At 46.4% G+C, this 24,052-nt stretch overlaps 5 non-coding genes across 5 annotated transcripts; all 5 read left to right on the forward strand.

Moving 5' to 3' along the window:
- The first annotated feature begins 3,050 nt into the window (after positions 1 to 3,050).
- On the forward strand, positions 3,051 to 3,122 carry TRNAM-CAU (transfer RNA methionine (anticodon CAU)). Its single transcript has one exon. It is a non-coding gene; the product is annotated as a tRNA-Met (tRNA).
- Positions 3,123 to 12,504: 9,382 nt separating this feature from the next.
- On the forward strand, positions 12,505 to 12,576 carry TRNAM-CAU (transfer RNA methionine (anticodon CAU)). Its single transcript has one exon. It is a non-coding gene; the product is annotated as a tRNA-Met (tRNA).
- Positions 12,577 to 18,005: 5,429 nt separating this feature from the next.
- Positions 18,006 to 18,077, forward strand: TRNAM-CAU (transfer RNA methionine (anticodon CAU)). The gene has a single exon. It is a non-coding gene; the product is annotated as a tRNA-Met (tRNA).
- A 188-nt stretch (positions 18,078 to 18,265) lies between these two features.
- TRNAM-CAU (transfer RNA methionine (anticodon CAU)) lies at positions 18,266 to 18,337 on the forward strand. Its single transcript has one exon. It is a non-coding gene; the product is annotated as a tRNA-Met (tRNA).
- A 5,055-nt stretch (positions 18,338 to 23,392) lies between these two features.
- TRNAM-CAU (transfer RNA methionine (anticodon CAU)) lies at positions 23,393 to 23,464 on the forward strand. Its single transcript has one exon. It is a non-coding gene; the product is annotated as a tRNA-Met (tRNA).
- The last annotated feature ends 588 nt before the right edge of the window (positions 23,465 to 24,052 follow it).

The raw sequence follows: 24,052 nt of genomic DNA on the forward strand, positions 1-24,052 counted from the left end.
GTTGTGCGCACTTTTCAGTGTTTGAAAGTTCGCTTTTCTGCACAGTATCTTGCTGATGTTAGAAGGAAACAACTGTATAAAGATCTTATTGATACTACGTTGCCTATACCTTTGTACCGTTCCATATACTGTGTTGGCTCTGAAGGGAATGTACTTAAGAGAGTGAAAAAGGTGTCGGTGCGGATCGCAATGAAATCATTCTTCTTTCAGCTGCACACTGGCACATTGCCCGTGAAACCATGGTTACAAGAGAAAGGAATATTTGTCCCATGGTCCACAAACTATCTAATCTGTAGAAAACCGGAGACTATAGATCACATGTTCCTTCACTGCACAAACGCTGTATTTCACTGGGACGTCTTGCAACGAACTTTAAAAAAGCAGCTTCCAATATCACCTTATGGCATAAGATTTCTATCGGTAGATAGCGGTGACGAAGTGCCGTGGGACATGTTCATGCTTATCAGCTTACACAGTATATAGAAAAATTGAATGGCGTTTAGGCATGCAGATGAAACTATCCTCCCTGTACGAGAGTATTTCATTGAATATGTGTCTTATGTAAGAGATGTGTTTAAGGCTCAAAAAGAACAGCCGCAATGGCTCCCATTAATGGATGACCTCGCCAAACTGATACGCTTTTAATCCTTTGGGGTGAGCTGGCCAGTGCACCGCTCGCAACTTTTACTTGTAAAGCGATATTAGTGTTTTGTATGTCTTTCATTGTCATGTACCAAGAAGGTAATAAAGAAAAAAAAAGTGGCGCCACGGAAGCGTGCTGGGCCCATAACCCAGAGGTCCGTGGATCGAAACCACGCTCTGCTACATGTTTCCTTTATTTTATTTTTTCCCGTTTAACAGAAAGAGCTTATCAGAGCAGTAATTTGGTGTCTTATAGTCATAATTGCACTCCGAGAAGTACTCTCTCGCGCTACGCGCATTCGTTTTTCGCCTTAAAAAGAATACTCTCGTTTATAACAAATATAAATACGTTTACATAGCTGTGGAGGAGCAAGCCTTTTAAAACAAGCCATATTGTACTAATACCTAAAACAGATGACCTTTCGAAATTAGTTTCGGTGGAAGCATATCGGCCGATAAGTCTTGCAAATGTTGATTACAGGATATTCATGAAAGTGTTAGCTAAAAGACTGCGAAGTGTAATAACATTGGTAGTTGGTAAAAACCAAACATGTGGCATAAAGGGGAGGACAATTTTTACGAATGTTTATACAGCTCGAAGTGTACTGGAGTGCTGTGATATGGTATGCGGGCACGCGGCGATGGTACAGCTGGGCCTTGAGAAAGCCTTTGATAGGGTCGCGCACGAGGCGATCTTTAGATTACTAGAATATACTAACGTCGGCAAGGTGGCCCTAGATGGGGTAAAAATGGCTTACACTGATTGTACTACCAATCTAATAATTAATAAGACATTAAGTGATCGAATATCAGTTGTAACTGGTGTGAAAGAGGGAGATCCGATTTCAGCATTATTATTTGCAATATTCTTCGAACCTTTTTGTCTTAAAGTGCAAAACAACCAGAATATACGAGGTTTCCGTTTGTTCACACATGAAATTAAAATCTTGTCTTACGCACATGACATTGCAATTTTTTGTGGAGACAAAACAAGCATTAAAGAAGCAGTAAAAGATGCCAAAGAATTTTGTAGCTTTACTGGCAGTGCCATAAACTGGCAGAAGTGTTTAGGTTTCTGGCACGGAGAATGGGAAGATAAGCCAGAATACTATGAAAGCATAAGGTTCACAACTGTGCCATCCAGCTACCTTGGTGTTCCGCTTCAATATTATAAAGCTGCAACGAGCCAGTGGATAGAGCCAACTGAAAAAATGAAAGCACGGACATCAAAGTGGGGCGGACGAAGTATGTCTATTTTCACCCGTGCGACGGTGTGTAACTTGTTTTTGGTAGCGAAAGTGTTTTATATGTTACAAGTGTTGTGTATGTCAGGGATTTGTGTGCAGAAATTGCACAGAATATTTGCTGTTTTTTTTTGTGGGCAGCTGGTTGGGAAAGGATGAGTCGTGTAAACTTATTTCATGCGGTGGGGAATAGAGGTGTCGGTTTATCTCATTTGTTCTTGAAACAGGTCGTCTCGAGATTTGTGTTTTTTCGCGACCAAAGTGATGCGTTCTTGGCACTGTTATTCGACTGCGATTGTGTGATGCAATGCCTGATTTTATTGTTACGTCACACACGCTTCGTAGTGTAGCTGCGAAAGGATTTATGCGTGAAGTTGTGGATAGTGTCCGTTTTCTGAGAGCGCATTTTTCAGTAGATTATCTTTCAGATGTTTCCAGAAAGAAGCTTTACAAGGACCTTAATTATGTCGTGTGCCCTACACCAATTTATCGTTCAGCATATCATTTAGGACAAGAGCGAAATGTGCTGAAACGTGTAAAAGGTTTCCCTGTGAAGGCTTCTACCAAAACTTTCTTCTTTATGTTACACTGCGGCACACTACCTGTCAAACCTTGGCTCCAGGAAAAGGGTATCTTTGTGCCTGGGAGCGTCAACTGCACCATTTGTAAAAAGCCAGAGACAATAGAGCATATTTTCTTGAATTGCTGGGATTCCACATTCTTATGGGACATCCTACAGAGAACTCTCAAAAAAGATTTCCCATTAACGCCTTTCGGGATAAGGTCTCTGCCTCTCGAGCAAACAGAGATGGTGCCGTATGACCTAATAATGTTGTTGTGCATGCAGAGTCTCTGGAGGACGCGAATGGCGGTCAGAAATGCAGACCAAGTTGCACGACCAGCAAAAGAGTATTTTGTTGAAAATATTGTATGTGTACGTGACGCATATAAGTCTTAATACGAGCCCCCAGAATGGCTATGGATCTTTGACCACCTGGCGACAACAAAATACCATTAACAAAGCTGTATAATGTGCAATACAGCCGGTGTTTTTATCGCCTCATTTCATTGTGAATGTGGTTTTCCTTTCAATTCAAAATTGTGAATTGAGTCATTCTATGCTTTTTCGTGTTGTATCGCTAACAGGCGTTAAATTTAAAAAAAAGCAGAGTGGCGCAGCGGAAGCGTGCTGGGCCCATAACCCAGAGGTCCGTGGATCGAAACCACGCTCTGCTACGTGTTTTCTTCATTTTATTTTTCCCGTTTAACAGAAAGAGCTTATCAGAACAGTAATTTGGTGTCTTATTACCATAATTGCACTCCGAGAAGTACTCTCTCGCGCTACGCGCATTCGTTTTTCGCCTTAAAAAGAGTACTCTCGTTTATAACAAATATAAGTACGTTTACATAACTGTGGAGTAGCAGCAGAGTGGCGCAGCGTGTCAGTGATTCTGCTTCCGGCCACCGAGCGTGACGGACGCATGATGACGGGCTCCGTTGGAGCGGCTTCAGCGGCCTTTTCTAGCCGCGGAAACAGGACGATGGAACAGGAGGGCATCTACCAAGTTGTTCTGCCAGGTCTGCCAACAGGTCGTTATGTTTTAAATACAGTTTTTTTGCACGCTGATATTACGGCGCGACCGTACCGGATTGAAGATTTCCGTGACGCATTGGCACCGCATTCGCTTCTTCCGGATGTTATCGCCCTGGGGGCGTATCGCATGAGCCATGTCTGGGCTATCACTTTCAAGGACGCGGACGCGGTGAAGAAGATCTCGAGCATCGGGGAGCTGCGTGGAAAAAACCGGCGCTGCCTGGTGATTGACCCGGCGAACCAGGACGTTCGACTGAAGCTCCACTGGCTTCTACACAATGTGCCTGATGAGGACGTGCGTGTCGCCTTTGCGCCCTATGGGAAAGTTACCGAAGTAGGCCGGGAGCGCTGGCGTGTGCAAGGTATGACAGAGAAGGGATCAACCACCCGGCTTGTCACCCTCAAGTTGAAAGCGGGCGTGAAGTTGGATGACTTGCCACACCAGCTGAGCGTTGGCGGTGAGTTGGCGCTTGTGGTACCAGGCAGACCCCCGCTGTGCCTTCGGTGTCGCGGTACGGGCCACATCCGCAAGGAATGTCGAGTCCCGCGTTGCGGAACCTGCCGACGCTTCGGGCACGAAGACGACCAGTGTACTCGCACTTACGCGAGCATTACAGGCCCGGGAACCAGCGAGGACTCGTCCGAGATGCTGATGGACGAGGCGGATGCTGAGGAAGCAGCCCGTGTGGGTGGACAACCACAGCGCCAGACTCGGCCATCATTCACGACTCTGGTGAAGCAGAAGGCGGGGCCGTCCGGCGCAACAGATGGTAGTGTACAGGCGCAGCATAAGCCTGAACAGGACGACGATGACAAGGCAAAGGAGGCGGCGAAAGCCGCGGACGCTAAAGAAAGCAGCGTGGAGACCCCCGGCATTGATACCATGGAGACGAACCAGGAAGCGGCGAGCACCATTGCTGGAAAACGTCCGCATGAAGAAAGCGGAGACGTCAAGCTGCAGCCTGGCGGTAGCGGCGATGAGCCTCCGCCGAAGGCAGGGGGACTGAGACGCTCGTCTTTAAAACCGCGGCCGAACATTCCGGCCGACACGCGGAAGGCGGGGAAACCGCCTCCGTAGTAACACAGTGTCCTGGTCGGTGTCAGCGCCGGTTGTGTTGGTTGACAGGTGTCAAGAGGTCCTGGCAGTCGTGAGGAAGGCTACGTCAACCATGAAGGTAGGCACCATGCGGACAGAGGCGTTTCTTCATCTAAGACATGGCTTTTAATCTTGTTGCTCCACTTCGAGTTGCGACCTTGAACGTCAGAGGTCTGGGAGCAAGAAGGCGACAATACCAGCTTAATCGCCTTCTTCTGGATATCGTTATTGATATAATTGCTTTACAAGAGTCGAAAATAGAGAGCCAAGAGCACACTGACCGCATGGTGTCTTCCTTTCAAGCAAACTTTCATGTTTGCGTTTGTCATTCTGTTGGGACGTCGGGTGGGTGCCTTGTATTCATACGCAAGACGTTAAGAGTGAACGTAGAGGCTGTATTTGCATGCCCAAGTGGTCGCCTTTTCATTTCATTTCATTTCATTTATTATACCCTCAAGACCACAAGGTATTACAGAGGGGAGTGGGGTAAAAAAAAGTTACATAACAAAGAAAGCAAAGAAGGCAGCAAGTGATGTAGTCATACACATGTGAAGCCCGAAGCGATGGTGTTGATTATGGCAGTACGAAATTGTGCTTGGTCTTCAATTGCAATCAACTCGGCGGGAAGGTGGTTCCATTCTTGACACGTCCTAGGAAGAAAAGACTCGTTGCAAGCTCTAGTGTGACACTGCAAAACTCCAACTTTGTGATGATGATCAATGCGAGGAGAAATGTAGGTTGGGGATGAAATAAGATTATCGCGCAGATATGAATTGTGGAAGTATATTTTATGAAACAAAGCCAAGCGAGAGCATTTGCGACGAGCAGAAAGTGGTGCAAGTTGGAGGATGTTTTTCATAGAAGTTACACTAGCCGTGCGGTTATAATTGCTCAGGATGAAACGCGAGGCATTATTTTGAACACGTTCGAGAGACTGGATTAGTGTCTCAGCATATGGGTCCCAGATTGACGAAGCGTATTCCATTTTACTCCTAATTAGGGTTTTGTATAAAATTAACTTTAATGATGGCGGAGCGGAAGAGAAGTTTCGGCGGATATAACCTAACATGCGATTACTTTTATTGATTACGCTGTCGATGTGTAAAGACCAGGAAAGAGTAGAGGTTAAATGTACACCTAGGTATTTGTAGGATGTAACTGCCTCCATGGCAGTATTACTAAGGTAATAGGTCGGAAGAGGAAGTTCGCGGCGGGTTACACGCATGGTTTTGCACTTAGATGGATTTAGTCTCATTAACCACAAGTCGCACCAGTTACAGACAGCGTTAATGTCGTTTTGCAGAATGTTAGCATCATCGGGGTCAGAAGTTTCACGAAGAATAACGCAATCGTCGGCAAAGAGATAAATGTTAGAAGAAATTTCATTGGGTAAGTCGTTAATATAAATCAAAAAAAGGAGAGGGCCTAACACTGAGCCCTGAGGAACGCCAGATTCAACAGGGCTAGATGTAGAGAAGTAGTTATTAAATGCAACGAACTGGGATCGATTAAGAAGAAAATGCTCTAGCCATGCAAATAGATTAGGGTCAAGATTTAGTTTACTAAGCTTAAAAATGAGTAGTTTGTGACATACCTTGTCGAAAGCCTTTTCAAAGTCGAAGAAAACACAGTCTGCGCATGAACCTTTATCAAGAATAATATGAAGGTCGTGAGTGAACGAAAGCAGTTGTGTTTCACAGGACAAATGTTTGCGGAAACCATGCTGAGCACGTGTGAAGAATGAGTTATCGTCCAAGTGCTTAACTAAATGAGGAAACAAGATATGTTCGAGTACTTTACAAGGAATGCTAGTGAGGGAAATGGGGCGGTAGTTATGAGGTGAGCATTTGTTGCCGGACTTGTGAAGTGGAACCACCTTCCCAATTTTCCAGTCTGCAGGGAGCTGATGGGTGTCCAAAGATTGCTGGAATATTTTTGAAAGTAATAAAGATGAGTAAACAAAAGTGTTTTTCAAAAACTTTGCGGTAACCAGGTCTGGACCAGGGCTTGACGACATCTTTAGATTTTTAATTACATTTTCTACACCAAGTGGCTCGATCCTAATAAAATCCATGGCCGGGTAACTGCAGCTAATTAGGGTGGGAAACACAGGATCGGAACATAGAACGAAATTACTGCAGAATACAGAGTTTAGGGTTCGGGGACATTCAGCGTCGGATATTTTTGATCCACTAGAATCAGCTAAGGTTACCGTATCATCTTTGGAAGGGTTTATGATGCGCCAAAACTTTTTCGGGTCTTCTGTAAGTATTGTAGGCAAAGTGTGTTCTTGAAACATACTTTTGGCGAGTTTTTTAGCTGCTATGTAAGCTTCGTTGGCGTCCTTGTAAGCGTCCCACTTAGATACCTCGCGACCTTTTTTTGCGATGCGGTACAAGCGCTTTTTACGATTGCAAAGCCTCTTTAGGTGAGAATTAAACCAAGGCGCCTTAGAGTTCGACGATATAATACGCGACGGAATAAACTTATCAGTTAGTTCATGTACTGTGTTTCTGAATATGATCCAGTTATTCTCTACCGTACGATCTTCGAAGTTACTTAAAAAGAGGTCGAAGAAGTTTGATAATTCCAAGTTTATAGCGTCAAAGTTTGCCTTGTCCTAGTCATATATGAACTTTTTGTTAACAGCCGGCTTTGACAGAGGAGACGTAACGTTAAATGAAAGAACTAGATGGTCGCTTACACCAGGTATACATGAAACATTCGTAATAAGGTCAGAATGAGAGCATAATATCAAGTCTAAGATATTGGCAGTACCCTTTGAAATTCTTGTTGGTTCAAAGACTAGTTGAGTTAAAGAAAATAAAGAACAAAGATTAAGAAATTCATTACACTTTGAAGAATATGGATAACAAGCAGGTGGATCAGCATTCCAATTTATATTTGGGAAGTTAAAGTCCCCCATTAATATAACAGGTGCTTTTGGATGCAGCACAAAAAGTGTGTGTAGTGCGTCATGAAGTTCGGCAGTGAAAGAAGACGGGTAAGAGGGAGGGCGGTAACAAACAGCGAAAATAAATTTTCGATGGCCTAGGTCAACGCAGGCGCACACTATTTCTAGGTTGCTGTGAAAGGTAACGTTATGACAAGGCAAAGATTTCGAAATAGCAAGCAGTGCACCTCCACCGTGGCCAGACATGCGATCACAACGGAAGATATGAAAGCGGGATACGTCAAAAATTTCACAGTCGTACACCTGAGGATGCAACCACGTTTCAGTTAGAGCGATTACACCGGCACCGCAGTTGTCAACGAGAGAGTTAATTGCTTCGCGCTTGTTTATCACACTTCTTACATTAGCAAGAAGCACTGTGACATGTGCTGATGAAACAACGCCACTACCCCTCGCGTGTTCCTACGAAGCAAAGGGACTGCCGGAACTGGCAGCTGTGGCCGCGCCTTCAGGCAGTGCATGCGTGATTTGCTTGACGCAGTCAGTCGTTGGGTCGTACAGGAAGGATTGCCTACCAATAAAAAGCTTATTAAACCTTATCTGAAACGGGGGAGAATTGGGCTGGCGCTTACCAAATTCAATAAGCTTTTTCCTTGCGTGCCTTGTAGCGGGCGAGAAGTCCTCAGAAACAAAAACGTTGTTAGCTTTCAGCTTGCTCCGCGAGGAAAGTATGGTTTCCTTGACCTTAAAGTTGGTTAATTTCATTATTACGGGGCGGCACTTCCCGTCTGAAAAAGCTCCGATACGATGCGCGCGTTCAACCGAGTTCGGTGGCAGATCACGTTCCATCGCAGACGACAAGGCAGCGATTGTTTTCTGTTCGGTCTGCAGCCATGATTCACGGGAGTCAGGTATGCCATAAAAAATTAGATTGTTACGCCTTGTTCTGTCCTCCAGATCATCTAGACGAGCTATAAGGGTGACCTGCTGTTTTTCCAGGCTTTCCGCTGATTGTTGCACTTTGACCAAGTCACTACAGACTTTGTCAAGTGTTTCGGATTTCTTTTCTAGCGATTCCAGGCGACGGTAAATGTTAGTTAGCTTGCTTTCAATAACTTGTTGGCTTGTTTTGACGTCCTTCACGTCCTTTTTTAACTCAGCCTGGCCTTTGGCAAGCTCACCTGTTGTTTTCTTTATGTCTTTTAGCATTTGTAGGACAGAACAAATTTCATCGGACTGAAGTTCATTAGCACTATTAGAAACAACGACATCTTGGCTTGATTTTTGTGGTTTTGGAGGCCCTGGGTTTTCCTCGACATCGCCACATTTTAACAACAGCAGACTCATATTAATGCAGTCACACACAATATCAAAGAAAACAAGTGGGCAGGGGAGCAGCAATATGGAGCGATTGTCACTCCGTCTAGCGTACAGAGCCAAATTGTTACGCACCTGAGGAGCGAAGAAATGATGCATATGAAGCATACTGTCATAAGCGCTGCTCCACTGCCCACTAAAGTGGTAGACCGTCCACGCGTTGCTTTTGAAGAAGCCGGGCATGGGCGTTTCTTCCGGTGTAGTCGTCCCAGAAGCGACGAGCTTCCTGTCGAGCAGCCAACTGTGTGAAGGTGGCTCGTAGGTCTCAGCACGTGTGCTGTCGATGAAAACACGTTGGCCATGATCAGCAACCGCGCAAGCGCCAGCCTGAGGGTAGGTATGCAGGGGCGCAGACGGTGAAACAATCGCCAGGATCAGCAACACCTGAGGAGCGAAGAAATGATGCATATGAAGCATACTGTCATAAGCGCTGCTCCACTGTCCATATTGGTTTTTGATTGCTGATTTCACATTTTCGAATTTTTGTTGGCGAAGTGTTTGTGTATATGCTCCTAATGTAGAAAGCGAGCGTAAAATTTTCTTTGAATCCCTTGAGCCATGGTTGAATGGCGACAAGTTTTTGCTTGTACTGGGAGACTTCAACTGTGTGTGCGCCGCAGCTGACAGAGTGAAGTTCAGGCCGCTGAGAGACAAGAGCTCTGAAGTTTTGAATACTTTTGTGCATGAGTATGGTCTCGAGGATGTTGGCAATGTGTTTTCCACTGGGACCCACCCAGAATACACGCACTTTCAGCGGGAGAGCCATGCGAGACTAGACAGAATGTATGTATCTGTCGATCTTATGCCGCTATGCTCAAGTTACGACGTTAAACCTGTGCCTTCCAGTGATCATTGCCTTGGGAGCATGACTTTAGGAATGAAGGGCAGGAAATTGCGCTTTAACTGGCACTTATGGAAATTAAACACAAGGCTTTTGGAGGATGAAGGGTTCATTACGCAAGTAAAGACCAAGCTAGACAAACTGCTAGACGCGCAGCCAGCTTGTTTTGCAACTGAATGGGAAGGGTTCAAAGAGTGGGTAAAAATGAAAGCAATAGAAAAGAGCAGCGTGGCTCGCTATAAAGAGAAAGAAAAAGAAAAAGAAATGAACGGGCAACTTGAATGGATGCTGAGCATGGAAAATAGCGTGCCGGGAACTTTCACGAAAGAAATACGGGAAGTGAAATGCCAGCTCGAAAGAATCGACGCCGACAGGTATAGGGCCGCCGTCATACGCGCAAGGTCTGAAAAATTGTGGGCTAGCGAAACGCCGACAAAACGAGCGCTATCAGACGAGAAAAGATACGCTTGCCAGAAAGAAATTAGGAGTATCCGATTTGACGGCCGTACTTCGGAAGATGCGAGAGACAATCAGTGTGCTATAGCCGAACATTTCACAGAACTTCTTAGCAATAAGCTCGAGACCATAGAAGACTTCCATGTAGACTTCTTGAGGCTGGTGCCAAGACTAGATGATTAAATTAAGGAACGTCTTGAACTGCCTATAACTTTACAGGAGATAGAAAAAGCAATAGACGACTTAACATCTGGGAAAGCTCCTGGGCCAGATGGGCTAAGTGCGGCCTTTTATAAAACCTTTCGGCTTCCTGTTGCACAGTGCATGCTCCATGTGATAACTGAGGCTTATGAGCGCAAACGGGTTCCATTGTCTTTCAATACGTCCCACATCGTTCTAATTCCCAAGACTGATGATCCGGAAGAACGACTGTTGGTGGGGTCATATCGACCGATTAGTCTCACCAACGTCGACTACAAAGTATTTATGAAGGTTCTAGCAAAAAGACTGCAGTCTGTGATCACGAAATTGGTAGGGTCTCACCAGACGTGTGGAATTAAAGGCCGTAGCATCGCTACAAATATATATGTCGCACGCAACGTATTAGAGTGTGTCGATGCAGTTGGCGGTCAGATAGCAATGATGCAGCTCGATTTGGCGAAAGCCTTTGACCGCGTCTCCCATGAAATCCTTTTTTCCATCCTGGAACACTCCAAACTAGGGGACATTATAGTAGAGGGCGTAAAAATGGCCTACAAGAACTGTACGACCCGCATTATAGTTAATGGCGATCTCACTGACAAACTTGCTGTACGTTCTTCAGTAAGACAGGGATGCCCGCTTTCCCCCTTGCTTTTCGCAGTGTATTTAGAGCCACTATGCCTGGCAATTATCAACTCTGACCGAATTTCAGGTTACAGACTGCAGTCATCACACGTGAAAGTACTCGCGTATGCTGACGATATAGCGGTGTTTTGCGCTGATAGACAGAGCATCTGTGAAGCGACAATTGTGATTGAAAAATTCTGCGCTCAGACTGGAAGTCAGATCAATTGGGGAAAAAGCTCCGGTTTTTGGCATGGCGAATGGGACGTAACACCGGGTTGTTTTTCTCGGCTTCGATGGTCCACCTTGCCAACGCGGTATCTAGGAGTACCTCTGGATTGTTATCGGGATCCCAGCTCGTACTGGAAAGAAGAAACTTCGAGAATAAAAGAGAAAGCGGTCGCGTGGCAAGGAAGACAGCTATCAATGTTTTCCCGTGCCTCTATCTGTAAGGTCTTTTTAATTTCGAAGCTCTGGTATGTCATGAATGTGCTGTGTGCGACCCGAACAGCTATTCAAAAAATGCATCGTGTTTTTGCTGTTTTTATTTGGGCGTCTAACTGGGAAAGAACCAGCCGAACTAACCTGTTTGTTTCCGTTAAAAGCGGAGGCCTTGGCCTGGCGCATCTTTTTTTGCGTCAAGTGGTCTCGCGATTTAAGTTTTTGCGTGATCAAAGTGATCCCTTTCTAAGATCTGTTATGCAAGTGCGCCTACAGAGACTGCTCCCTGGAAGGAGAGTCTCCTGTGATAACATGTGTGGTGCTGTGACAGGATGCTTGCGCGAGGTTGTACTTTCGTGCAAGATGTTGGAAGTACGTTTCAGCGCTGAATACCTATGCAATGTCAATAAGAAAACGCTGTACAAAGCGTTGGTTGACGTGATGTTGCCGGTACCCATTTATCGGACACCTTACTTTGGAGGCCCAGGGCAAGATATTTTAAAAAGAGTTAAGAACATGCCGGTTAGACCTGTGGTCAAAACTTTTTTTTTAAACTGCATTCCGGTACGCTGCCTGTTAAAACCTGGCTGCATGATAAGGGTCTTTTCGTGCCATGGACAACAAACTGCTTGTTATGCAGGAAGCCCGAGACAGTGGAACATGTTTTCCTAGAATGTTGGGATCCAATTTTTTATTGGGATGTCCTTCAGAGGACGATTAAAAAGGAACTACCTTTAAGTCCTTACGGCATCCGGTACTTATCAGTTGAAAGTGAAGAAGTACCCTACGATTTAATTATGCTTCTTGGCCTCCACAGTTTGTGGAAAACGCGAATGCAGGTGCGACATGCAGACATAAATACAAGATCTACACGTGAAAACTTCATCGAAACTGTTGTTTATCTTCGCGAATGTTTCAGGGCTCAGACTGATCCACCAGAGTGGATATCACTGTTTGATGATTTGTCACAAATGAAAAGTTTTTAGCACCACTCGCGTCAGTCCAAGTGTGGCTGAAGTGTTTTATCATGTTACTTTGTGTTATGCGTCGAAAAACGGCAATAAAGAAAAAAAAAGCAGAGTGGCGCAGCGGAAGCGTGCTGGGCCCATAACCCAGAGGTCCGTGGATCGAAACCACGCTCTGCTACATGTTTTCTTGATTTTATTTTTTCCCGTTTAACAGAAAGAGCTTATCAGAACAGTAATTTGGTGTCTTTTTACCATAATTGCACTCCGAAAAGTACTCTCTCGCGCTACGCGCATTCGGTTTTCGCCTTAAAAAGAGTACTCTCGTTTATAACAAATATAAGTACGTTTACATAACTGTGGAGTAGCATCAGAGTGGCGGGTCATTCCACTTCCGGCCACCGCAGTGAACGGTCGCGGAATGTTTTGCTCCGAAGGGGCGGTTACAGCGGCCCAGCAGGGCCGCGGTCTCAGGTTGAACGACACACCGAAGGATGACTACCAGGTTATTTTGCCGCAACTACCTACAGGATCGACAGTTACGACTGTTTTTTTGCACGGAGACGTGAAGGCGAGGCCCTACCGAGTCGAGCATTCCCGTGAGGCACTTGACCATCTGCAGCTGATGCCCGAAGTGGAGGCCCTCGGCGCCTATCAGATGAACCATGTTTGGGCCATCACTTTCAAGGACAAAAAGGGCAAACAAAAGATTTTGTCTGCTCCAACCTTCAGCGTAAAGGACCACCGATGCGTGGTAATAGACCCTCGAAATCAAGACGTAAGGATGAAGCTGTATTGGCTTCTACATACGACTCCGGACGACGAAGTCAGAGGTGCCCTGGCGCCTTTTGGCAAGGTCAGCGAAATTTCGAGGGAAAAGTGGCGCGTTGCAGGCTGCAACGACAAAGGCTCCCACATGCGTCTGGTGTCCCTACGGCTGAAGGTAGGCGTTACCGTGGAGGACCTGCCTCATGAACTCCGCGCCGGGGAAGACCATGCACTCGTGCACGTCCCAGGCAGACCCCCGCTCTGCCTCCGGTGCCATGGCACCGGTCACATACGGGGCGAGTGCCGAGTCCCGCGTTGCAAGCTCTGTCGTCGCTATGGCCACGACGAGAGTCAATGCGCGCGTAGCTACGCCAGTGTGACCGGAACTGGGCGAAGCGACACCGTCGATGAGCACCTCATGGACCAAGTCGACGCGGAGGAGACCGTCAGTGGAGGCGAAAAGCCGACAACGTCGGGTGCCACGCCTTCTGTCCCATCCGAAAACAAGGGACCTATGAAATCTGCGTCTGGCGTAAATGGAAAGAACAACGAACCACAAAATACGCCAGAGGCTGAGAAAACCCCTAGCAACTGTGCTGCCGTTAGCGAAACAGTCGAGACGGAAGAGAGCGGAACCGCAATGGAGGGCATCAACTCGGAAGAAGCAAAAACCAACCCTGGCGTCGCCGTCTCAAAGAGACCACGGGAAATCACCATAGAAGACGACAACCGCGAGAAGGTCAACGCCGGTGAACCGCCCCCAAAGGCAGGGCCCCATCGTAGGGCTCCCCTGAAGGTGAAGCCCAACATGCCTCCAGACAGGAGGACTACACCGACAGGGCCTCCGCGTTAGCGGAGGGCTGCTGTCCGAGAGACGACTTTACCGCTAGACTGGAGCGGGACGCGCAGCACGAAACGTCGCCATGCCTACCGACAAGGAAAACGCCCCGGCTTCGCCATGCTTGACGAAGCACTCAGAATTAGAGCAATATAACTGTGTAAGTGTGCATCCTGTCAATTCAGCACAATCACCCAGCGGTCCGCTTGCCCTTTCGCTTACTATGAACTCAACCTCCTTATCGGCATTAAGAATAGGCACGCTGAATGTGCGCGGTCTCACGGCAAGAAAGCGGCAAGTGCAGTTAAGACGTCTGCTAAAAGAAAATACCACCGATATTCTAGCCTTACAGGAATCGAAAATAGACAGCGAGGAGCAAGCGGACCACATGGTCCAAACTTACGCATTAGATTTCAACGTTTGTGTTTGCCATGCCGTTGGAAAGTCTGGCGGTTGTGCTATCTTTCTGAAACGAGGTATCGGAATCGTTGAAGAGGGTGTTATCACCTCTGATGACGGACGGTTAGCATTGTGCGACTTTTATTTAAACCAAGTACAATGGCGAATTATATGTGTGTACGCGCCGAACCAAATTTCAGAAAGAAAAGTTTTTTTTTATTGTGTCGCTGGCTTTTAATAATAATATTTGGGGTTTTAAGTGCCAAAACCACTTTCTGATTATGAGGCACGCCGTAGTGGAGGACTCCGGAAATTTCGACCACCTGGGGTTCTTTAACGTGCACCTAAATATAAGTACATGGGTGTTTTCGCATTTCGCCCCCATCGAAATGCGGCCGCCGTGGCCGGGATTCGATCCCGCGACCTCGTGCTCAGCAGCCCAACACCATAGCCACTGAGCAACCACGGCGGGTAGTGTCGCTGGCTTTCTAAAGTGTGACAGGCAACTCATTTTGCTTGGCGATTTTAATTGTATTTGCATGCCCGAAGACTCAGTTAAGAATGAACCTGTACGAGACAAAAGTGCCCTACAGCTTAAGGCGTTGGTGGATGAATGTGGCCTTGTTGATGTAGGGGATATATTCCGTGGAAATCAAGTGCAATTTACCCACTTTCAGGGCCAAAGCCATGCACGATTAGATCGCGTTTATATCTCTTCGGATGTTATGTCTATGTGCTGTAACTATGCCGTGAAACATGTTAGTTTTAGTGATCATAGCTTCGTAATGTTTGAAATAGGCAGAAAGCGCAAAGTCTCTGCATTCAACTGGGAACTGTGGAAATTAAATGAACAGCTCTTAACCGACGACACATTTGTCCAAATAGTACGCGAGAAATTGGAATTAGTGTCCACGAGTCACACAAATTTCATCGAAGCTTGGGAACAATTCAAGTGCGAAGTTAAACTAAGTGCAATAGACAGATCATGCATACTACGACATAAAGAAAAACCAAAGGAAAAGGAATTACAGTGCACACTTGATTTCCTTTTGAATGCAGAGACTACAATACCGGGTTTGTTTAAAAGTGAAGTCGAAGTTGTTAAAAGACAGATGGAACAGATGGAAGAAGAAAAATATAAAGGCGCTGTTATTAGAGCGCGTTCAGAGAGGCTTTGGTTAGGCGAAAGACCAACTAAGAGGGCGATTGGTGAAGAAAAAAGATATGCAACAAAAAAACGAAATAAATGAAATTCGCTACCATAACGAAGTGTCGACAGATAAGAGCGTCATTGAAACAGCATTTGTAGAGCGATACCGTAGTTTGCTCGGCACAGAAGTGCAAGTAAATGACATATTTATAAACAACTATGTTAAGCAAATGCCAAGGCTTGACGAGGATATTAAACTAGAGCTTGAAAGACAAATTACTAGAGATGAAATCAAACAAGCAATTGAAGATTTGAGCAAAGGAAAGACGCCTGGGCCAGACGGCCTCGGATCAGCGTTCTATAAAGTTTTTAAGAATGAAGTAGCAGAAATACTATACCATGTTATAGCAGAAGCCTACGATAGTAAACAAATGCCTCCATCGTTCAAACTAAGTCACGTAGTTCTAATTCCTAAAACCGATGAACCTTCCAAATTGCAGTCAGTAGAATCTTATCGGCCCATAAGTTTGACAAATGTAGATTATAAGATCTTTATGAAAGTAGTAGCAAGAAGACTCCAGTCAGTAATTACAGCTATAGTTGGCCCACATCAAACTTGCGGGATTAAAGGACGAAGCATATTCACAAACATACATACCACCAGAAGCATACTAGAAGGTTGTGACGCTTTTTCCGGAAAGATAGCAATGCTTCAACTAGATCTAGAAAAACCTTTCGACAAAGTCGCACATAGCATACTGTTCGCAGTGCTAGAACAAGTTAACGTAGGCAGCATAATAAGTGAAGGCGTGAAAATGGCATATAAGAACTGTACTACTAAGCTTATCATTAACAAAAAGCTTAGCGAAGGAATACCAGTAAGGTCTAGTGTGCGCCAAGGATGCCCAGCCTCAAGCCTGCTATTCGCCATATATCTTGAACCGTTCTGTTTAAAGACTCTGAACAACAAAACGATATGCGGCTATCGCTTCTTAACGCACGAAATTAAAATCCTCTCATACGCAGACGACATCGCAATCTTTTGCCGAACTCAAAAAAGCATCGAAAGTGCCATTAAGGAAGCAAAAACATTTTGCAGCCTAACTGGAAGCGCCATTAGTTGGCAAAAGTGCCTAGGATTCTGGCACGGCGAATGGGACGAGAGGCCGACACAATTAGAAGGTATAAGATTTACTGATACGCCGGGCAAATACCTTGGCATTCCATTGAAACACTATCGCGGAAACAAAGACCAATGGGCGGGTGAAATTGACCGGGTTAAACCCCAAACAACAAAATGGGGCGGACGCGATTTCTCAATCTTTACACGTGCAACTGTGTGTAATATGTTCATGGTAACAAAAGTTTTCTATATGATGCAAGTGCTTTGCATGGCAAGGATGTCTGTGCAAAAGTTACACAGACTGTTTGCTGTTTTTATTTGGGGGTCGAACTGGGAGCGTACTAGTCGTCTGAACTTGTTTCAGTTGGTGAAAAACGGAGGGCTAGGCTTATCGCATTTATTTCTTAAACAAGTTGTTACACGGTTCTTTTTCTTGAGGCAACAGAACGATGCTTTCCTACAGAGTATTTGTCAAGTGTTTTTGAGCCAGGCATTACCCGAATACATAGTGTCATCGTATTCTACTAATCATGTTCCATTGAAAGGGTTTTTGAAAGAAGTCATTGATGCTTTCCGTTTTTTTGAAAAGCCACTTTTCGATTGAATATCTCTCTGATGTAACAAAGAAAAAATTGTACAGAGACTTGCTTGATGTGATGTGTCCTATGCCGATCTATCGTTCCTTATAAATGTACTAGGACGAGAGCGTAATGTTTTGAGTCGCGTTAAAAAGATGCCTGTTAGAGCGTCGACCAAGACGTTTTTCTTCTATCTTCACACCGGCACGCTCCCTGTAAAACCCTGGCTTAAAGAAAAAGGTATTTTCGTCCCTTGCAGTACTAACTGTAAAATATGCAATAAGCCCGAACCATCGAGCACGTATTTTTAGACTGTTCAGACTCGGTTTTTCTGTGGGACATTTTACAACGGACTGTCAAAAAGCAACTTCCACTTACACCTCACGGGATTCGATTTCTGCCGTTTGATCAGAAAGGGGACGTGCCGTGTGATCTCCTGATGTTGTTGACAATGCACAGTGTATGGAAGACATGAATGGATATAAGACACGAGAATGTTAAATCACAACCGTCAAAAGTGTACTTCAGAGAGGCTGTCATGTACGTCCGCGATGTCTACAGGACACTTTCCGATCCTCCAGAATGGCTACCTGTGTTTGACCAGTTGCTAACACAAGAGCCCTACTAACCTAACAACACGAGGCAAAGTACCAGTCTCGTTTTTAATGCAACCTTTGTGTATGTATGTGGAATTCCAGCAAGAATTCCTGTCCATTGTACGAGGAGAAATCCGGCAATAAAGAAAAAAAAAAGCAGCAGAGTGGCGCAGCGGAAGCGTGCTGGGCCCATAACCCAGAGGTCCGTGGATCGAAACCACGCTCTGCTACATGTTTTCTTGATTTTATTTTTTCCCGTTTAACAGAAAGAGCTTATCAGAACAGTAATTTGGTGTCTTATTACCATAATTGCACTCCGAGAAGTACTCTCTCGCGCTACGCGCATTCGTTTTTCGCCGTAAAAAGAGTACTCTCGTTTATAACAAATATAAGTACGTTTACATAACTGTAGAGTAGCAGCAGAGTGGTGCAGCGGAAGCGTGCTGGGCCCATAACCCAGAGGTCCGTGGATCGAAACCACGCTCTGCTACATGTTTTCTTGATTTTATTTTTCCCGTTTAACAGAAAGAGCTTATCAGAGCAGTAATTTGGTGTCTTATTGACATAATTGCACTCCGAGTAGTACTCTCTAGCGCTACGCGCATTCGTTTTTCGCCTTAAAAAGAGTACTCTCGTTTATAACAAATATAAGTACGTTTACGTAACTGTGGAGTAGCAGCAGAGTGGCGCATTCTGCTTCCGGCAGCCGAGCTGAGCGGTCAGCAGAATCATGGGCTCCAGTGGAGCAGCGGCGGCGGCCACTTTTGGTCGCGGAAACAGGATCACCGACAATGATAATGAGTATCCGTTTATTCTGCCTCAGCTGCCAAAAGGACGAGTGGCTTTGAACACCGTGTTTTTACACGGTGATGTACGTGCCAGACCATACAAGGTCGAAGATTTTAGAGACGCTCTACTGCCGACGGGACTGACGCCGGACGTGGTATGCATAGGGGCGTACCAGATCAACCACGTCTGGGCGGTGACCCTGACTGATGCCACTGCGACGAAACGCCTTATGGCCTTCAAAGAACTGCAAGTGAAGGGACGACGGTGCGTCATCGTGGACCCACAGGACCAGCAGGTGAAGCTTCGGCTTCACTGGCTGCTGTACGGCGTTGCCGACGAGGAAGTCCGGACTGCTTTCGAGGCTTTCGGCAAGGTGGAGGAGGTGAGCCGGGAACGGTGGCGCGTCCATGGCATGGGCGACAAGACTTCGACGACCAGGACTGTACTCCTCAAGCTGAAAAGCGGCGTCAAGGAGGAAGACCTTCCTCATCAGGTTCGCGTCTGTGGAGAGTTGGCCTTAGTGGTCGTGCCCGGTCGACCCATGCAGTGCCTGCGCTGCCAAGGCACGGGGCACGTCCGCCGGGAGTGCAAAGTCCCGCGCTGTTCTAGGTGCAGACGTTTCGGCCACGTTGACGCTGACTGCGTCAAATCCTACGCCGCCGTGACAGGACCAGCAGCGAGTGACGTTGCGGCTGAGCACGTCATGGACGTGGTCGAAACGGAGGACGCCGCCAAGGGAACGGGAGACGTGGTTCCGATAGGGACAGTCAGTGGGTCATCGACTGCCGGCGCAGAAGGCTCAGTAGCTGAGACTGCCGATAAGGCGGGCAAGCCGGTACAGGACCTCCCTGCAGTGAGCCGTCCTACGGGGGGCGTTAACGAAGAGGCGCCCGACAACGACACGACGGCATTGCTGCAGGACAAGGATGTCAACGACGGTGAGTGGACTGCGACTCTCGGTGCCCCAGTCAAGCGCCCCCACGACGAGACCAAAGAAAGGGTCGACGGTGCGACGAGCACAAGCGAGGGGCCGCCGCCCAAGGCGCCTCAAGGAAGGCGGATGGGCTACAAGCCAAAGCCGAATCTAACACCCGAAAGGAAACCTGCGGGCAGAACGCCAGCGCCTAACGACACCAAGAAGCCGGGAGGTCCCGGAGGCGGCTAGCCGAGGGCTAGTCGTGAACGGTAAGCACCATGCTCCGGGCCTGCTTTTCCCGCTAGTTGAAAATGGCTGAAATACCGTCCCTTATTATTGCCACATTGAACGTGCGAGGGTTGGCGGCTAGTCGTAGGCAAAGTCAGGTCTTACGGTTGATCACTGACCACAACCTATACGTACTAGCCGTCCAAGAGACTAAGGTTGACGGAGAGGAGCAGACCGGGAGCATGGTGCGACGATTCACGCACAGATATTTTGCGGTGGTTAGCCATGCGGTAGGCACGTCCGCGGGGTGCATTCTGTTCGTTAAGAAGCTGCCTGGACTGCAGATTCAAAGTGTATTTTCATGCGAATCTGGAAGGATTGTTTTTTGTGATGTTTCGATATGCGAGGTTGAATTCCGTGTCATATGCGTGTATGCTCCGAATTCAGTGGAGGAGCGTGTCTTGTTTTTTTCGAACCTTTCTAAGTATGTCCATTGTGAGAAGCGCTTTATGTTGTTAGGGGACTTTAATTGTGTGTTGAATGCCAGAGATAGAGTGAATAATGCCGGTGTGCGAGACAAAAGCTGTAGCGTATTATCACAACTAATAGCGGAAAATGAACTTGACGATGTTTACGAGTGCCTGGAAGGGGGGCGGGAAGTGACTTTTTATCGTTTTCAGGGCAGTAGTCACGCACGACTGGATCGAATGTACATGTCATTGGACACGATTCCAAGATGCCATAGTTATTGTGTTGTGCCCGTGTCGTTTTCGGACCACTGCCTTGTAAAATGCCACATAGGTGTAGTGAAAACGAAACATGCTTTTAATTGGGATCTGTGGAAAATGAATGCCTTGTTACTAAATGATCAGGGGTTTGTAAAAGCAGTAAGGGATGCGGTTAATGAAATATTCGATGAGGCAACGGAAACAATAACAGAGAAGTGGGAATGTTTTAAACAAAAGGTTAAAATTAAAGCCATAGAAAGATCGAGTTGCATAAAATTCGAGAGGGAAATGAAAGAAAAGGGCTTAAGAAGACTGTTGGAGCAGCTGATAATGCTTGAGTGTAGAGAGCCTGGTACATATAAAGACGACGTGCGAAACATCAAGGAAAAACTTGAACAGTTCGACAAAGAGCGTTATCAAGGTGCCATCGTGCGTGCGCGAGCACATGCACTAGCGGCAGGGGAGACGCCCACTAAAAGGGCACTGGGTCTTGAGAAGGCGCACGGACGGCGAAACCACATCGATGAAATTCTAATGAATGGGACTGTCGTTGAAGACAATGAGAGCATTGGGAGTGCCTTTTTCGAGTATTACCAGTCGCTCTTTGCATATCAGGAAGCGAATGTAGATGGTTTTAAAGCGCATTTTCTTACTCGCATGCCGCGAATAAGTTATGATTTCAAAGAAGGATTAGAAGCCAAAATAACTGAGGGGGAAGTCGAAAAGGCAATCGACGATTTGAACCCGGGAAAGTCGCCTGGACCTGACGGTCTCTGCGCTGGGTGGTATAAGGCATTTAAGAGAGAATTCGCTCCATTGTTGGCAGATGTATTCAATGGCGCGTATCAGCAGAAATGTTTGCCCCCTTCCTTTGGAAAAGCGCACACCATACTAATACCTAAGAGCGATCAAATAGATAAACTAAAGTTGGTGTCGTGCTACAGGCCAATATCACTAACAAATGTTGATTACAAGATATTTATGAAGATTTTAGCTACCAGACTCCAAGGCGTCATCAGAGAAATAGTAGAAGACCATCAAACCTGTGGCATCAGAGGGCGAACTATTTTTTCTAACATTCATAAGATGCGAAGTGTTCCCGAGTGCTGTGACGTCACCGGAGGTGGCGTTGCAGTTCTTCAGCTCGATCTCGAGAAAGCTTTCGATTGTGTAGCGCATGTTATTTTGTTTGCCATCTTGGATCACGTTAATGTCGGTTCCATCATCACTGAGGGCGTGGCCTTGGCGTACAAGAATTGCACAACCAGATTAATTGTAAACAAGTCACTGGGGGCCCCCATTAACATTATGCGTTCAGTGCGCCAAGGCTGTCCCCTCAGTCCACTTCTGTTTGCTATTTATATAGAGGCCATGTGTGTGGCAATAAATGAAAATGACATAATACGTGGTTTTAGATTAGCAGCGACAGAAGTCAAACTACTTGCGTATGCAGATGACATCGCAGTGTGTTGCATAGATAAACCAAGTGTAACCGAAGCAATATCTATAGTCAAACACTTCTGTGAAGTCACGGGTAGCAGAATAAAGTGGGGCAAATCTCTCGGGCTGTGGCATGGGGATTGGCTGTCCGCACCAGACTATTTTGCGAATGTGACCTGGGTGAAAACTCCCAAGACGTATCTCGGAATTCCCTTAGACAGTTACAATAGCAGTGATGAATATTGGAGGAACCAAACAAGTGAAATTAAAGAAAAAGTAGAAAAATGGAAAGCTACTAACCTGTCTGTTTTTGCAAGAGCGACAGTTTGTAACGTCTTTTTAGTCGCCAAGTTATACTACGTTATACGAGCGTTATATTGTTCTAGAGTAAATGTGCAAAAGCTGCACAGAGTGTTTGCTGTGTTCATCTGGGGTTCAACCTGGGAAAGGTGCAGTCGAACAAATCTGTTCAGAAGAGTGAAGGACGGGGGTGTGGGTTTGGCGCATCTTTTTGTTCGACAACTAGTGAACCGATTTTTGTTTTTCCGCGATGTGCGCGATCCTTTTCTGCGCACAGTATGTCAACTCAGATTGACCGAAGCATTGCCGGCACATGTTGTCAGTACGGCCGGCATGACCGGAAGACTTCGTGGCTATTTTAAGGAAGTGGTAGACAGTGTGCGTTTTCTTACTGTTCGTTTTTCAAGTGATTACTTGTGTCAAGTGAAAAGGAAAACGCTGTATAAAGATGTGTGTGACATTGCTTTCCCAGTGCCGTTATACAGAGCCATGTACAGTGGAGGGCAAGGACAGGACGTCCTTAAACGGGTTAAACGCATGCAGGTGCCACCAGGGGTAAAATCCTTCTTTTTTAGGCTCCACACTGGAACCCTGTCCGTGAAGACGTTTATGGAAGAACGAGGCTGTCTCGTACCCTGGGGTTCTCACTGCTTGATCTGCAAGAAGCCCGAAACCATAGATCATGTGTTCTTGCACTGCTGGGCTGCTGTGTTCTTCTGGGACGTCTTGAAGCGAACCCTGAAGAAAGAATTACCTGTAAACCCCCAAGGGATCAGGTATCTGCCTATTAAGGATGAAGACGGGGTCCCATATGACTTCATTATGTTGAATGCTCTCCACTGTATATGGCGGGCGCGAATGGCTGGGTACCACTGTGATCCCGACGCACGGCCGGTTCATATATATTTCACAGAATCTATGTCGCGGTTTGTTGATCTACAGAAAATGCAAGAATGTCCACAGGATTGGCTGTCGAGGCTAGAAGCTCTCACAGCCATGAAGGAATTTTAATTTGACAACGCCGGTCCTATACGGACCGATGGCATTATTGTAATTTTTTTTCGCCTTTTTGGATTTCTGCGATGCGTGTAATATTTGTATTTTCTGTGTTATGTCAAAGACCGGCATTAAATAAAAAAAAAGCAGCAGAGTGGCGCAGCGGAAGCGTGCTGGGCCCATAACCCAGAGGTCCGTGGATCGAAACCACGCTCTGCTACATGTTTTCTTGATTTTATTTTTCCCGTTTAACAGAAAGAGCTTATCAGAGCAGTAATTTGGTGTCTTATTGACATAATTGCACTCCGAGTGGTACTCTCTAGCGCTACGCGCATTCGTTTTTCGCCTTGAAAAGAGTACTCTCGTTTATGACAAATATAAGTACGTTTACATAACTGTGGAGTAGCAGCAGAGTGGCGCAGCTCATTCTGCTTCCGGCAGCTGAGCTGAGCGGTCAGCAGAATCATGGGCTCCAGTGGAGCAGTGACAGCGGCCACTTCTGGCCGCGGATCCAGGCTAAACGACGATAAGGATTACCCCTTTATTTTGCCGCAACTGCCTAAAGGACAAGTGGTTATTAACACCGTCTTTTTGCACGGTGATGTTCGCGCCAGACCTTATAAGGTGGAAGATTTCCGAGACGCCCTTCTGCCGACGGGCCTGCTGCCTGATGTGGTATGCATAGGGGCGTACCAGATCAACCACGTCTGGGCAGTGACCCTCAGCGATGCGACTGCCACAAAGAGGCTTCTGGACCATAAGGAGCTGCAAGTGAAGGGACGACGGTGCGTCATCGTAGGTCCTCGTC

The sequence above is a fragment of the Dermacentor albipictus genome, unplaced genomic scaffold, assembly GCF_038994185.2.
Source record: "Dermacentor albipictus isolate Rhodes 1998 colony unplaced genomic scaffold, USDA_Dalb.pri_finalv2 scaffold_38, whole genome shotgun sequence".
In the NCBI taxonomy this organism is placed as follows: Eukaryota; Metazoa; Arthropoda; class Arachnida; order Ixodida; family Ixodidae; genus Dermacentor; species Dermacentor albipictus.